The 17,074-nt window shown below is 44.5% G+C and overlaps 1 protein-coding gene across 1 annotated transcript in view; it reads left to right on the top strand.

Moving 5' to 3' along the window:
* TMEM132C (transmembrane protein 132C) overlaps nucleotides 1-17,074 on the top strand; it is a 356,494-nt gene that overhangs the window by 120,160 nt on the left and 219,260 nt on the right. The window lies entirely within an intron of this gene.

Raw genomic sequence — 17,074 nt, forward strand, 5'->3', positions numbered from 1 at the left:
AAGTGTTGCCAGGTAGCAGCTGGGAAAACCTCAGTTTGTGAGTACAGTTTAGCAACGAGTAAAGGAATCTGCCCAACGGAAAATTATCCCGCAGAGGTATTCCATCTCATAAAAAAGAAAAAAAACTAAATTAAAGCAACAACAGAATAACCCACCTACCATTACGACTGCTGGTTCCACCGATTGCACCAAAGTTTGAAGAGAGTTGCTCTGTCACTCTGTATAATGATTCTCAAGTTTGGTCCAGGAGTGCCCATTATCTGAGGATAATTAACAGTGGGGGTAAAGCCACTTAAAGCAAATCCTCTTAAAATGTGGGCCAGGATTACATAATAATGAAAAAGTGTTTGATTGAGATTTGTTTAAAAGATAAAGATGATAAAAATCGGCTTTGTTATATTATAATTAAGAAGGATTTAGGTTATAATTGCAGCTATGCTTTGGTTCCTTTTTAGAATAAAAAATTAATCACATGTTGAATGAGTTGCTTGGAAAAATATTTGCAAAACAGAGCGAGAGCATGTTATAGCATATTTCCTTTTTGTTTAACTTTTGTTGTATGACTAGTAGAATGGTCATTTTAAAAGGTTTTGATTGTTTATTTGTTTTTACAAAATGCATTCAGAGGTTTTGTTGACTTAAAAAGCAAATTCGCCTGTTATTTTATCTCAAAATGAGTTTTATTCTTATAAAAGAATTGCAATTTGGGATGTGCATGCTATGGCGAACCATAGGCAAATCTGGAAAACAAAAGAGAGGAGCTGCTTTTATAGAGAAAAAGGGGAAGTAGAGAGGGGCTGTTCCTAAGGAAAGTTCATGGGGGGAAAGCAACAGTTCCGGGCAGCAACGGCTTCTCATTGGCTGAGCTGCAGCGTTTCTCATTGACTGAGCTGTTGCCCGGTAGGGAGAGAAGTCTTCCTTCAGTAGTAAAGTAGTTTCCTTTCCTGTGGAAGATGCTTTCTGCTTGGTGTCATTGAGGATGTGTGATGGGGTGTGAGAGCTCCCCCTGCAGGCCTTCCCGACTCCAGTTTAGTTCAAGTTTCTTCCATTCATTTCCTCAATTTCAATACATTTCTCAATACCTAAGTCCTTCAGACCTGAATAATTCTCTTCTGAAGTGTCTGTCTTGTCAGCAGCCTTACAATGTTTTCTTTCAATTTTTCAGTGGACTGAGTTTCCCTGACCCTCCTTTGACAGTGTGTTTGGATATGATGGAGGACTTTTACAACAGCGCATTCAGCGACGTTATGAAATCCTACATCTTTTACGAGATGTAAAGTTTGCCCTCCAGGGGTTCCCATCACGTTTGCAGTATAGGCCGGGCACCCGCTGACTTTGTGGTGAGGAGAGATAAACTCCCTGTCGGGCATCCATGACTTATTGGAAGTGTCTTAACCTTATAACCGAGGGTCCAGGATAGCAAATATTGAGATAAAAGGATCTGGATTTGCTTCCTTCTGCCTTGGATGGGGAAAGAGATGGATCTGGAAGGTTTGAGTTTCATTTTCACTGAGTCCCTTAGCACCCCTTGTTTCACACCATTCCATCGTAAAACAAATATATCCAGTCCTGGCTCTTTGGACAGTAGGTACAGAAGACAGGGAACTGATAGCCCGGCTAACAAGTTTTAAAATCCCAGAGTCATAATGATCTTCCCTTTTGCACTTATCCTTGACTTCCCTTTCAGAAATGCAGGCTCTGTGGTCCACCAGGGGTGAGAATGAGTGAGTCACTGGGTCCCTAGGTCTAAGGTGCAATCCTTTAGCTGAAGGTGGGCTGCTCAGACCTGGTTCATTGGAGAGGAGATGTTCTCTGTATCGTTCATCACACACTGGTGGAGAACACAGGTCCTGCAGCCAACTGGCCTCAGTTCTGTTCCTGTTTCTTCCACGTCCTGCCTGTGTGACTTTAGGCAAGTCACCTAACCTCTGTGTGCCGCAGTTTCCACATCTCTAAATCAGATGTGATTACAGTCCCTACCGCCATAGCGTTGTGAGGATTCAGTGGGCTAATATTTATTTGTAAGGTGCTTATAACAGTGTCTGGCACATAAAAAGTGCTTATGTGAATGTTGAATGTTACTAACAGGGTTGTTCTGAAACATCCATCAAAACTTCAATAAGCGTTGAATTCTATTTTAGCAGTAAGAGGACCTCGTGCCTTGCCTAAAACAACAGCTACCAGGTTTATTCTGAAAGCTGTATAGATTCTCATTTCACCGTGATTTTGTTTAAAAAGCAAAATTTGTTTTTATAATGACAAGAGTTTCTGGAGCACAGAGGGTAATAACGACGTGGTTCTGGGTAGGATGTTGCTTAACGCTGTGAAGGGCAGCAGCCCTATTTCTGCCTTCCTGATCTTTCCAACCGCAGATCAAAGTCCTAGGGAGAGAGGTGGAGGAGACCCAGAGTCAAGAATGACTCCGAGACATCGGGCATGAAGGACGCAGCTGCCGTGACTGGGATGGGAAGACTGGGAGAAGCAGGTTTTCCCTTTCCAGATAGCATATTTAATTTTAACTTAAAATTAATTTTAATTTTTAAATTAATTGTTTGAAGGGAAAAATATTCAGTAAGAGAATACAAGAGGAGGTGCGCAGAGGTGGCAGAAATAGTGAAGTTGTGTGAGGCTCACTGAAGCTTGGGAACCACCACTCTCTTCCAGTGAGGGCCACGGCTCCTGGAAACCACACTTCTCCAGCCACCTCCACCTACGGCTACTGGTGAGGTCACAGGAGACATCCATTTGGCCCTGCACTGGAACCTTTCCGCTCCTGCTGAGAAATTCGTGGGGCCTTGCAGAGAGACTCTCCTGACTGTGAAATCCAGAGACATTCTATCGTCACCTTGCATAATGGCTTCACTGATGAGGCGGTGATATTTGAAAATAGCCTGGACTTCCTGAGAATTTTTATAGGGCCAATAGCATATATGGAAACTTGGCCTAAGCCTCCTTTACAAGATCGTTTTCGTAAATGATACTCTCTTCCACAGGCAAAAAGAAGCAGCCTGCATTTCATTTGCAACTTCATGAATTTAATTCAAAGGCAACTTCTGCTCTAGGATCACATGACTTCCTGAGACTCAAAAGTCAAGGGGTGAAGGTCCAATCTTTGTTTCCTGTAGTTATAATGTTATTGTAAATATCTATTTGAGAAAATACGAAATAAAAGAGGGGCCGGCCCGGTGGCGCAGTGGTTAAGTTCAGCACGCTCCGCTTCAGTGTCTTGGGTTTGCAGGTTCGGATCCCGGGCGTAGACCTACACCACTTGTCAAGCCATGCTGTGGTGGCAACCCACATATGAAATAGAGGAAGATGGGCACAGATGTTAGCTCAGAGTCGCTCTTCCTCACCAAAAAAAATAATAAGAAAATAAAATAAAATAATTACCAACACAAATGGAAAATGCATAACCAGATATGTTTTACAAATACTTGTGAGTATGCTGGTTCCCTGGTTCCAGGCCCCTTGTCCCTTGGCCTATGGCTTAGCACGTAGTAAGGCCCAGTAAACATTTATTGAATTAATATAAAACCAAATACTAAATATCAAACCTGTGTCAGAAATGTTCCTTTGCATGGATGTTTTCCTTCATGACTGACTGAGGCTTCTTGAAATAAATATCAAGATTCCTTATAGCAAGCATAGGTATTGTTCACTATTCTGAGGGTTTCCAAAATATTTTGACAATTGGGGTCGTCAGTCCTGAAAACTCCCCGTGGCCATCTCCACACGCTTGAAAGCTACCGAAGACCCCGGGATGCCGAGGACGGTCCTTCTTCCAGACGCCTGTTTCCTCAAAGCCCCATTTGAAGTTGAGTTTGTGGAAGCACTCCCTGCATGGGATCCAGGTTCACATTACCCCAATCCACAGCTGTTAGGTAGATCCTTGACCTTGCAGGTCATTAAAGGGAAGAACTGGGAGGCCATCGCGCCTCTGGCCTTGTCAGTAAGCAACTGAAACTCATTCCTAAAGAAGCAAATGCGGTTCTCATTCATCCTCTCCCATTTAAAATAAGCTTGCCTAATTGAAATAAGTCATTCACAGGAACGGAGGGGGTTTGTTCTCCGGTTGTAACTAATTCAGAACCTTGAAACTCAGCGACTGGAATTAGGGATGCAAGGAGGGTCACAGTCTTTCCTCACTTTGAGATTGCATTACGTTGCTCCCATGAGTTTATGCAGAGCAAATAGTCATGTCTCTGTGTCTCATGGTGAAGGAAGATGATTCGCATATGGACTGGTTTAGTCTATGCTGGGCTTTCTCAACCTCGGTGCTGTTGGCATTTTGGCTCAGACAATTCTTTGCTGTTGCAACTGTCCTGTGCATGGAGGGAGGTTTAGCATCATTGTTGGCCTCTACCAACCAGCTGCCAGTAGCATCCTCTCTCCAGCTGTGAAAGCCAAACTGTCTCCAGACATTGCCACATAGCCTTTGAGGGACAGAATCACCCCCACTGACAACCACTGGTCTACGTCTTTGATGTTCAAAGAGTATAGACATCTGGATGGTCTGTGTGTGGATTTGGGTGGAAAACTGAAGAAATGGTGTGACTCATTCCTAGGCATGAGCAGCTTCAGATACTGGGCGTGAAGATGGTTCCTCATCGTAAGTGAATATTCTTTAATTCCAGCCGACACCATGTCTTATTCACCATCATGTCTTACTTTACGTGATAGCCAGCAACATGCACAGTACTGAGTACATAGTGGGTTAGGTCTTCAAACTTTCTTAATGGATCAAATTTAACTCGAAATGAGCTTCTATGCAGATCAATGTAAATTGGATTTATGGAGCATCATCTCTGTGCCTATGTCTAGGCTACTTGGCACAGCCTCTGTCATCACTGTGTACTCAATTACCAAACAGAACAATTCTTCTGAAATGTAAACCAGATCATGTCACTCAAATGCTCAAATGGCTCCCATCTCACTTTGAAAAGTCACATCCTGTAATGGCCCATATGGCTCTACAAGCCATCCATTAGCTCTCTGGTCTCACCTTCCACCCCTCTCCTCCTTGGTTATTCATGCACAGCCCACTGGTCTCCTTACTGATTCCTCAAACATGCAAGCGTGCTCCCACCTCAGGGCCTTTGCACTGGCTGTGTCCTTTGCCTAAGGTATGCTTCCCCTAGATAGCAATGTGGCTCACTCCTCCATCTCCTCTGAGTCTGTGCTTAAAGGTCACTTTCTCAGAGTGGCCTTCCCTGTCCACCCTATGTAAAATAGCAAAATCTCCCTTCCCTGGCACTCTTAATCCCCCCTGCCGCTTTAAGTTTTCTTTTTATTGTATCTGTCACCACCTGTCATAGCACATAGTTATTTGTCTCTCTTCTCCCAGTAGAAGCTTCATTTGTGTCTCCAGGAGGGCATGTGTTCTGTTCACTGCTATATCACAGCATCTAGAAGAGTGTCTGAGACACAGCAGAGTCAGCCAGTGTTAGTTGAATGAATAAATGACTCACGTGCCTCCAACCCCACCAAGAGCTAACTGTCCACTCAATACAATCAATCAAATATCAAAGGATCCAAAATATTTCAAAGATGATTGAGGAAGAGAGAAAACAAGTTACTTGGCATCCCCTGTCTTTGACCCCATATGTTTCTGGATTTCTGTGGCTCTTGGGTAGTTATCCCAGGTCCTGTCAGCCAGTGACCCAGCCACCAGGGCTTCCCTCAAAGCTGGCTGCCCCTTCAGCACAAGTCACCCTCCACAAAAACAAAAACAGAAACCTCCCCATCTCCTTTTCTGCTTGTTCTTCTGGGCCATGTGATGTTTCTCAAGAATAACTGATAATAGAACAGCAATTCGCGTGACTGCTTTGCCCTTTTCTGGGTAGGTTTCATGTGCCAGGACTGATAATGGAGCCTTCAGGGCCTAAACCCTAAGAGATGACTTTTCTTTTTTAAGTAAAACACTGTGAAGTAGGGAGATAGTCCCCCCAGAAGAATAAAGAAGGAGCAGGAGAGAGACTGCTCTCTGCCATGCATCCAGTCTTGAACATCTCTTGCTTTGTAGAGTCAGGATCACAGAATAGGGGAGCAATGAGGTGCTGTCAGCTCTGGTGCAGAGAGGGCGTTCCGTTCCTTCCCAGCTGTTGGAGGTGGGACTACTGATTCATTAGTTCTGTCCCGGTCTGACGGGTGGGTGTATGCACAATCGTTATTGTTAATAACTAATGTTCCCCCAACCAAATCAACTCAACGTTGTGTTTGCTTAACAGCTGCAGTCTGTTCCCAGCATCTTCCAATAAATAAATAAAAAGGATAGAGGGGGAGGCAAGGAAGAAGCTTTTAAAGAGATGTGCTAAAGTGACTTCATATGCAGGAATGTTGAGAGACGTATTTTTCCAAGCAGAGGAGATTCGTAGGTGGGTTCATTTCTAGAACCTGAATGTACAGGGAATTCAAGTAGAATTCAAAGTCTGGCTCTCACCTCCTGTAAAAGGGTTTTGTGAAGTTATTCTTTTACAGACAAACATAGTCCCCAACCAGCAGGGGCAAAGGGCAGGGCCATAGGTCCCCAGTGCTGGGTGGGTGGTGGGATATGTGGAACATGTCTCTCCTAGTAGACTCAAACCAGTAATGGACTTTTACAACTGAGTCTATTTATACTGAATTATACGCAAAATATACACAAATACACAAATGTTCATAGCAGCATTATTCATAATAGCCAAAACATGGAAACAACACAAATGTCCATCAAAATGTGATCTGCCCATACAATGGAATATTATGTGGCCATGGAAAGGAAGGAAGTACTGATACATGCTACAGTGTGGATGACCCTTGACAACAAGATGCTAAGTGGAGGAAGCCAGACACAACAGACCACAGATTATATGATTCCACGTGTGTGAAATATCTGGAACAGGCAAACCCATGAAGACAGAGGGTAGATGAGCGGTTGCCAGGACCCAGTGAGCAGGCCAGTGGGGAATGATTGCTAACGGGTATAGGGTTTCTTTTTGGGGTGATAAAAATAGTCTGGAGTGAGATAGTGGTGACAGTTGCACAACTTTGTGAATATACTGAATACCACTGAATTGTATACTTAAAAAAATAAACAACAACAACAAAAAGATATCCCAAGAGATGATGTGTGGCACAGAAAAGATTGTTGACTTTGACCTTCCTTTATTGCCCTGAACTAACCACACCAGGGGCCGGCCCTGTGGCTTAGCGGTTAAGTGCACGCGCTCCGCTACTGGCAGCCCTGGTTCGGATCCCGGACGCGCACCGACGCACCGCTTGTCCAGCCATGCTGAGGCCGCGTCCCACATACAGCAACTAAGAAAGATGTGCAACCATGACATACAACTATCTACTGGGGCTTTGGGGAGAAAAACGAAAAAAAATGGTGGAGGATTGGCAATAGATGTTAGCTCAGGGCCGATCTTCCTCACAAAAAAAAAAAAAGAAAAAGTGATTGAACCAATTTTTTAAAAAACTCTAGTCTACTGAAACTTCTTCCATCAAGTGACCAAATGTTTAGCTGCCTTTCCTACACTTAACAATATTCTTAGGATCTTGCCAGGATGAACCTTTTGCGCTGATACTAAAGTATTTGTTATACTTTGTGCCATGTCACATTTAGAAGCCACTTAACATTTTTGATTAATGAGAAAGGCCAAAGCAGGGACCGGCTGGCTTAAATCAGATGTGTAGGTGGAAGGAGGCAAACTTAAATGCCGATACCAGCTAGCCAGGGAATACAGGGGAGTGGAACTGTAAGGGGGACAGTGCGTGCTAAGAAGTGACTTGTAAGGACCTTAGCATGCCCTCATAATCTCATTTAGCCAACCCCCAAACCGCCCGGGATTAACACATAATCTAGTAAGAACAGTATGTTAGTTATGTAAACACGGCACTGAAACAAGCTCCCTGCCTCCACACAGTGGCCAGTCTGATGCCCACTCCACCATGGAAAGGATGGAGCCACCATGGGTGGAGATGGCAGCAAATGGGGCTCCCGTGCCTTTCCTAAAGGGAGGGCCGCTCCTCAGCTCCCAGCAATTGTTGGGGACCAACAAGACCACTGCAACCAGATTTAGTGGTTTTGAAGAGAAGCTGAAAATGTGGGCTTTTAAGCACAATCTTTCCATGTATGAATGTGGACCACAGAATCACTTGTCAGCCGTCACCATGCAGGCCCAGAGGACCCGATTGTGTCTATAGGCTGCAGAGTTGTGTCTCCTGATCTAAGTCACGGCTCAAAGCAGAAGAATGTATTCGTTTCCTAGGGCTTCTGTCACAAATCTCTCCAAGCTTGGTGGCTTAAAACAACAGAAAATTTATTCTCTCACGGTTCTGGAAGCCAGAAGTTGAAATCAAGGTGCTGACAGGGCCGTGTTCCCTCTGCAGGCTCCAGAGAAGAAGCCTTCCTTGCCTCTGTCTAGCTTCCGGCGGCTGCTGGCCATCCTTGGTGCTCCTGGGCTTGCGGCTACATCACTCTGGCTTCATATGGGCCGTCCCTCTGTTTCTCCTCCATGTCTGTGTATCTCAAATCCCCCTTTCCTGTCGCTTATAAGGAAACCAGTCTTTGGATTTAGGACCCACCCGAATCCAGAACGATATCATCTTGAGATCCTTAACTAGTTACATCTGCAAAGACCCTATTTCCACATAAGGTCACATTCTGAGGTTCTGGATGGAAATGAATTGGGGGAGGGGGCACTCTTCAACCCACTACAGAGAGGACGGACCACCCGATGTATTTCAGAGCCTTCCACTGTGTCATCCTTGGTTTGCATGGCTACGTGCCCCTTGGCAGCTCCAACTGATGTTGGATGGGAACGCGAAGCTGTGAATGGGAATGTGTGCCTTGGCCATGTGGAGAATAAGCCCTTCCCTGCCTGGTGACTCTAGACCTGCACTCTCAAATCCATTCCTCTAATTACTGAGCACAGCCTGTGCGTGTGCTATTATAATTTAATTTCAGGGAGTGGTTTTTTTTTTTTTTTTTTATCCCTTTTATGTCTGAGGATATGAAAAACCCTCAAAGGCATTTTCCAGATACCCGACTGGCCCTGGATAATTGTTGGCTCTTCATTTCCCGCCGGGCATCAATCCTTAGGGTCAAGTGGAGTCCTCAGGAGCGACTTGACTCTTCCCAGACTCATCATGAGGAGGAGACGCTAAAACACATTCATGTTTGCATTGACTGCAAGTTTGGAGTTAATTCAGAAAATTCTGGAAAATTCATTTTCCCACACTCTGTCTAAAATTCATTTCCCCTGTTGGATGTCTCCAAAGAAAAGGTTTGTTTTCATTTTCTTCAGCTTGTCATTTTAAATGTATTCTTCTGGAATGGAGAAAAGGAACAATTTTCTTTCTGCTTGGGAAGAAGTGAGGAAATAATGTTTCCTGCCCAGGGCCCCTCCCCAGCTCCCCACAACACATCTGGGTTGCCAGGCAGCCCGGCTTCGGTGAAACATCGGAGAGCGATTTTACTGTTGTGGGAAACATTTAAACATAAAATTGACTCCAGCTCTGTGAAAAGAGAAGGGAGCCAGAGCCCTCCTGACCGGAGCCTGGCCTCTTTTGTTCCACATTCTTTAACCCATTTAAAAGTCATCTTGGTTTTCGAGTCCCCAGATCACAGCTTTGTCTGTTGCAAACAGTTGAACACATGCACAAGTGGACCTGTGACACACAGTCCCTTTCTGTGTGGACATTTTTGGAGAGGAGAGGCAGGCTAAGGGGGAGAATAATAATTGCAGTGAGAGTGTTGGGTATGCCAGTATTGAGCGTACTGGGGTATTTTTAAGTTCCTATTTGCTGCCCCTTGGTTTGGTGTCATCTCATTACTCCTGGTTCCTAAATATAGGAAATCTGAACCACTTATTTCTTGCAACCCCAAGAGTTATTAGCTGGATGAAAATCTTGGGTAGGGGAAGAAAGCCTACTGGTTTCCAAAGCATTCTGATTGCATTCCCCCTGTTCAGAACCTTCCTTGGAATCTCACTGCTGTTTTCCCTCCCATGTCGTGTGTCCCTAGAGAAGCTGAGTATATTTTCTTGTACTTATTAGTCCTTTGTGCTTTCCCCATGGCCAGGTGGGCTTCAGTCCACTGTCAGAGGGATGATGCACTTTACTATTCAGAAAGCAGGGGTCCTAGAAGTGAGGGCATCAAGGACAGCAGGAGGATGTGGTGTAGGAGGGGATAGAAGCGGGGAAGGAGGCGGGCTTGTGGATCTCAGGCCCAGTCACTGGTCATTTCCCCCGTTGAGCCCAATGACCCAGTTTTCTTGTTGTGCCTCATTACCTCACCTCTCCCATGGCAGGAGTCCCATTGTCCTCCTTCCCCTCTCTCCTCCATGGTGGGATCCATGTTCTCAAGGCCTGACCTTGCTACCTTAGTTTAACTTATGTCAACTAGAACTTTCTTCCTCCATCGTCTTACCTTGAGAGCATCTAGCTGGAGAAACCAGCATCCCTAGATGTGGACGGTGGCTGTCACTCAGGTGGAACCACTTGTGAGGACAACATGTAGAAGAAGATGGAGACCGTATGTCACATTTCCCTAAGATACCAGCATCCGTTGCATTTTGTTTTAGTATTGTGATCACGTTGGACACGCCTTCCTGAAGAGGTCTTCTCTCCTTTTGAGTTTTTCAGAGGAATCTTTAAAAAATAGAATTTGCTACAACAACATAAGGGAATGAACAGTGTTTTCAGAGGCTCTTACCCAGTGCTACCTGGATCACACCTGTTGCTCCTGAGAATCAAAATCCTGGCTCCTCCTGGGACGACTGGTTGGGTGTCCCCATTGGGCTTCTAGACGATCATATTTGCGTAGTGGTTGGCAAGTCATTCATATACCATACAATCCTCTCCACAACCCATTCTGGGATTCAGTCTGTCTCACTCCATCATTCATCTTCCTTTCTTACAAGTTGTTATAATTCTCCTGCTGGCTCTCTATATGGTGACTCCCAGTGGTCCACAGCGGGTACCATGCTTAGAGTTTCATAGTGGACTTCCCTACCATGAAATACGACCTTGCACCCATTAGAATGGCTACTATCAAAAAAAAAAAAAAAAAAAAACCCCAAAACGGAACATAACAAGTGTCAAAGAGGATGCAGAGAAATTGGAACCCTTGTGTCCTGTTGGGGGAATGTAAAATGGCACAGCCACTGTGAAAAACAACATGGCAGTTCCTCAAAAAACTAAAAATAGAATTACCATGTGATCCAGCAAGTCCACTTCTGCATATATACCCAAAAGAATTGAAAGTGGGGTCTCAAAGAGATGCACCCATGTTCATAGTAGCATTACTCACAATAGCCGAGAAGAGAAGCAACCCAATGTCCATAAGTAGACAAATAGAAAAGCAAAATGTGCTATATACAAACAATAGAATATTATTCAGCCTTAAATAGGAAGGAAATTCTGACATATATGCTGCAACATGGATGAACCTTGATGACATTATACTAAGTGAAATAAGCCAGACACAAAACGACAAACACTGTATGATTCCACTTATATGAGGTACTTAGAATAATCAGAATCATAGAGATGGAAAATAGAATTTTGGTTGTCAGGGTTGGGGGGATGAATGGAGGGGTTATTGTTTAATGGGGGCAGAGTTTTAGTTTTATAAGATGAAATGAATTATGGAGATGGATAGTGGTGATGGTTGCACAACGTTGTGAGTGTATTTAATGCCACTGAACCGCACATTTAAAAATGGTTAAGATGGGGGGCTGGCCCAGTGGCGGAAGCGGTTAAGTGTGCGCACTTCGCTGCAGTGGCCCGGGGTTCGCCAGTTCAGATCCCGGGCGCGCACCGATGCACCACTTGTCAAGCCATGCTATGGCAGTGTCCCAAATAAAGTGGAAGAAGATGGGCACGGATGTTAGCCAAGGGCCAATCTTCCTCACCAAAAAGAGGGGGATTGGCAGATGTTAGCTCAGGGCTGATCTTCCTCACACACACACACAAAAAATGGTTAAGATGGTATATTTTATATTATGTATATTTGACCACAACGACAACAAAAAATTTTTAAGCGGACTTCTCCTTTATAATAGATCAAAAAAATGTCCTGGAATTGAGTCTCCTTGGCTTGGTAGGGGCCACTTACCCAACCCTAATTCATTTATTGTGACTACCAAATTTAAACATGCTTATTCACCAGGCTACCCTTAGACTTGGACTTGATGGATTAATCCTACCAAAAACTTGTTGACTGAAAGTATAGGCAGAGTTGTTGACAAAGGGAAAATTGAAGTGTATGTACTAGAAGGAGGATTTGTATATCGGGCAGGAAAGAGCAGTAGATGTCCATCACGACAGCATAGTGGTGGAGGTATGACCTCCAGAGACGGATGATTGAATTCAAATCCTGGACCCATGGTTTCCAAGCTGTGCAACCAGGACAGGTTCTTCAACCTCTCTGTGCTTCAATTTCTATATGAGGATAGTAATAATAGCACCTACTTGTACGGTTATTGTGAGGCTTAAATGAGATAGAATTTTAACATATGCTTGGCACATATTAAGCATTTAATACATATTAACTTTATTATTATTATTGCTTTAGTATTATATGTGTTTTTCCTGAAGTTACACAGAGAGGACATTGTAGCCACTCTAGGTTGAGAGGTGCTAATTGCAGCTGCAAGTATTCTAACAATGAACTCCTGTCTCGACATCCTTTAGGAGGAGGGACGTCATTGCTTTCATTCAGATAAATCAGGGTTCTCAAACAGGGGTCAGGTTTACCCCCATCCCAGGGGACATCTGGCAATATCTGGAGACATTTTTGGCTATCAAAACTGGGGAGGGAGTTTCTACTGGTATCTGGTGGGTAGAGGCCAGGGTTGATGCTAGACATTCCACAATGCACAGGACAGCCTGCCTCCCCAACAAAGATCTTGCAACCCAAAATGCCAACCAGTAATGCTGAAGTTGAGAAACCCTGAGGGAAACGAATGATTGGTCACCAGGGGCATTGTTACAGCCATAGGTTATAACCAGTTGTCTCTGTGGCTTAAAAGGCGAGTGTGAAGCTCAGGGAATCAGGAATGTGCCCAGGAACACGTGGTGAGTGCCGTCTGTTGGGAACTGAAGGGCTTTGCCTGACGATGGAGGAGCTCTGTTTCTTTGAAATGCCCCTCCCAGATGTTGGCAGCAGATAATGTGGCAATAAGCCATTGAAATCAAGGCCAATTTTCATGTTTACCAAAGAGTAAGGACCTAATCTAGTTAGTTTATACTTTGTGATAAGTATATCTTAATATCCCTTCTTAAAAAAAAAACAAGAAAGAACAGGCTTTGATAAGATCAGAGAGGTACGTTCAAAGAGGGAGCCCATCCTTGATACCACATCAGCAGAAAGTCTATCACACTTCAATTACGATTCATTTCATTAGCTGCTAATGAGCACTTCCCAGAACAGGCTCCTTAGGCGCGTGACTGGCTCTCAAAATGGATAGATCAGTGTCAGTGTTTCCGAGATGGAAGAACTAAAGATTGAGTCCAGCTGACAAACCCAATTATGCCATCCTGAAGTGCACAGTGGGGAGAGGGGAATCGAACATGGTGGCTGCGTTCAAGTGGAAAATGGGAAGGCGCCGTTTTCACTTAGCTGAGCTGTTGGCTGTAGGGTGGGGGAGCAGCTTGGTCTCCTTCCCAGTAACCACTTGGGCTACAAAGTCTCTACAGAGCTCAAGACCATTTCTCCCCTCCCCCCCACCACGTTCCTGGTTAACCTACTATGGGAATTTAATCGTCCATCAGCCCACCTTATGTTGGGGGATAACACTTGGATATAATCAGCGATATTTTCATCCCACTGTGCCTCTCCTTACACCATGGCTCTTCCCAAGATTCAAGCCATAACAAGAACATGTTATATTGATTTCCATCAGGAATGGGATATCCTGGCACAAACAGAAAACAAGAGAGTGAAACCCTTAGCTTTGGATTTGGACAAGAAATTTGGAAGACTCTTATCAGGTTTGTTCCTACTCCAAAATGTTAGCTCAAGTTTTCCGAAACTGAGGGTAAAGTGAGAAAGAGCCACAGATGGGAATTGGAAGGACTTAAATCTTGGTGGGAACCTAAAAGGATTCTTGAGCTCTGAGAGATATGCCTGGGAAGTTTGGAAAAGCAGAAAGCAAAGGATATCTTTTCTCTATCTCCAGATAAAAAACAGAGAACAGCCAGATTCAAAGTCCTCCTCTGCCCAGCAGGAAGGGAACAGCAGTAGGCTGGAAGTGATGAGACATCTGGGCAAAAAGGCCTCAGCCCCATGCCATTTCCCATATTTTCTGTGCAGTGTAAGGGACAGAGAAGCAACTGGGAGAGAATGCTGGCTTTGTTGTCAGAATCAACAAGGCACATTGGTGGACTGCCTGTCAAGTCACTCTGTTGATTTGGAAATTTTCCTTGGACACCTGTGTACCTGGATAGCAACACAGACAGGTGCAGATGCCAGTGTGGCCCCAGGCCCCAAGGACTGGATGCCCCACTCACCCTCAACCCCCAAAGAATGGACATGTGCCTCTAGGGATGGGTGTCCATCAGCAAGATCGCCTTCAGCCGCAGTGAGCAGCTCTAACCAAGAGTAGTTTAAACCCCGGGTTCCCTACCTTGAGTGGGCATGAGGGTCACCTAGAGGACCTTTACAACACGAAGTGCTGGACCCCCTCCTAGAGTTCCCGATTCAGTAGAGTTTCTGGTTCCGTAGACGTGGAGTTGGGCCAGAGAATTTATATTTCTAACAAGTTCCCAGGAATTATGGGTTGAATTGTATCCCTGCAAAATTCCTGTGTTGAAGTCCTAGCTCCCAGGACCTCAGAATGCGACCTTATTTGGTAATAGGGTCATTACAGATGTCATGAGTAAAGAGTAGTCCCCCTGGGGTACAGTGGGCCCCTAATCCAGTGAAACTCATGTGAAAATGAAGGCAGAGATCAGAATGCCAGAGAGTGCCAGCAAACCACCAGAAGACTTCAGAAGAAACCAAATCTGCCGATTCATATATGAGATATGAGATTCATATATGGAGACAGACAGACAGAGACACAGAAGCGGAAGCAAAAGCACGCATGGCCAGATTTCAAAGTCTGTCAATTTAGGTGAAGATTAGACAGGCATTTATGATGCTATTCTTTTAATTTTTCCACAGTTTTAAAATTCTTTCAAAAAAAATTGAAAAAAGAAACATTGTGCGAATCCTACACTAATCCAATTCAGTCAGAATCTCTGGGGATGCACTTGAGATCATCAATATTTTTTAAAATCTCCAGGTGATTCTGATGAACAGTCAAGATGGAGACTCCCAGCTGTAGGCTCACCACGTCTCCAGCCTCGTTTTGCATCCCTCTTTCTACCCTCTTTGTACTAAAGCCTTGCCTTCTTCCTGTTGCTACACAAAAAGCTCATTCCCAGCTCATGGCCTTGGCACCTGCTGTTCCATCTGCCTGGAAGGCTCTTTCCTCTCTCTTCACTAAGTGGGCTCCTTCTGGTTATTCAGGACTTGGCTCACATTGGTTCTCCCCCCTGTTCACCTTCCTCCAAGCCAGATATGAGCTCACCCTCCTTCACGTTCTCTGTATCTTTCTGTTCCTACCACTCTTTCATCATGTATCATCTTTGCACTATGCTATTGGATTTGCAAAGGTGGACGTACCCCTCGGTGCTACATCCCTAGCCATGTCTGTGTCTCTGCATTCCCCACAGCAGCTCAAGGGGCCTCTTCTCAGGTGGAAGGTCCATGACACAATTAATGATGACAGTAGTGGGTGGTAAGGCCCTGGGTCTAGGGTGATCTTGTGACTGCATGGGAAGCTTTTATGGTTCGATAAAGAAGCCCCTGGTTTTTGTAGGCAGGGAGGGAGCAGACTGGTAACGAATTAAGTGAATTTTCAGATTTGTTGTCATTCCCTGTTAATGACAGTCATAGTTGTTCAAAAAGGGATTTGTGGGGCCTAAGCATTGTATAACCTTAGGTCCGGCTTTCACGTTGGGCCACATTCAGGCACTTGACTCTTCTTGGAAGAAATAATCTCAACTCTTCTTTGACAAAGATAGTGGCAATAAAGATCTTTCCTCTTTGTCAGAGTGAAGGCATGACAACCCTCGCGTGGTCCCACCTTCTTGGCACAGACAGTATTTGCTGAGGTTTCTTTCATTCTCTCCCCAGCTGCACTTGAAATATAGCTCCTGTGATTAACTCTGCTGAGCAAAGACCATTAAGAAGTGGTCTTAAGTCAACACCCAAAGAATTCATTAAGAAATTATATTTTGGGGCCAGCCCGGTGGCGCCAAGCGGTTAAGTGCGCATACTCCACTGCGGTGTCCCGGCATTCACCGGTTCAGATCCAGGGCACGCACGGACACACTGCTTGTCAAGCCATGCTGTGGCGATGTCCCATATAAAGTGGAGGAAGGTGGGCATGGATGTTAGCCCAGGGACAGTCTTCCTCAGCAAAAAAAAAGAGGAGGGTTGGCAGATGTTAGCTCAGGGCCGATCTTCTTCACAAAAAAAAAAAAGAAATTATATTTTTTTCAGTCTGACAGAGATAGGGGAGACTAAAAGGAAGAAATTTAAAAATTGTACAGAAGCTTAAAGGCCATTATATCAGGCTCTCCCTCCCTTGAGGCTAATTGAAGCCACTAAGAGCATTACTCGGAAAAGAATGAAAAGTTACCTGTATCTGGAAAAGCCTCATACAAAATTCTGAAATTCAGTCGCCTGGCATCACTGCTCCATCCTTCATTCTTGAACTGTCTCCAAAAAGGCAGGCATCAGGCCTGTTGCTATGGAAATTGTTGCCTTTTTTTTTTTTTTTTTTTTTTTGCATAAGAAAAGTTAAAGAAAATGTTGCTTTAAAAATCACCTACAACTGTTTTCCTTGCCTCCACATTTCTGTCATTTTGGCCATCTAATTTGAACAGTTCAGAGGTATGCAATTCTGAACTGCATTGAACAAAGAAACGGATTAAAAGAGAGGGGCGCAATTTATAAGATTCAAGTGGCCTGTTTTCCCCTCTCACTCCTTCTCCTAAGGTTGAGTATCTTAGTTCACTGCCGTTCTCTCTGCCATTT

The sequence above is a fragment of the Ceratotherium simum genome, chromosome 35 (assembly GCF_057802395.1).
Source record: "Ceratotherium simum simum isolate JZ-2026a chromosome 35, ASM5780239v1, whole genome shotgun sequence".
NCBI lineage: Eukaryota > Metazoa > Chordata > Mammalia > Perissodactyla > Rhinocerotidae > Ceratotherium > Ceratotherium simum.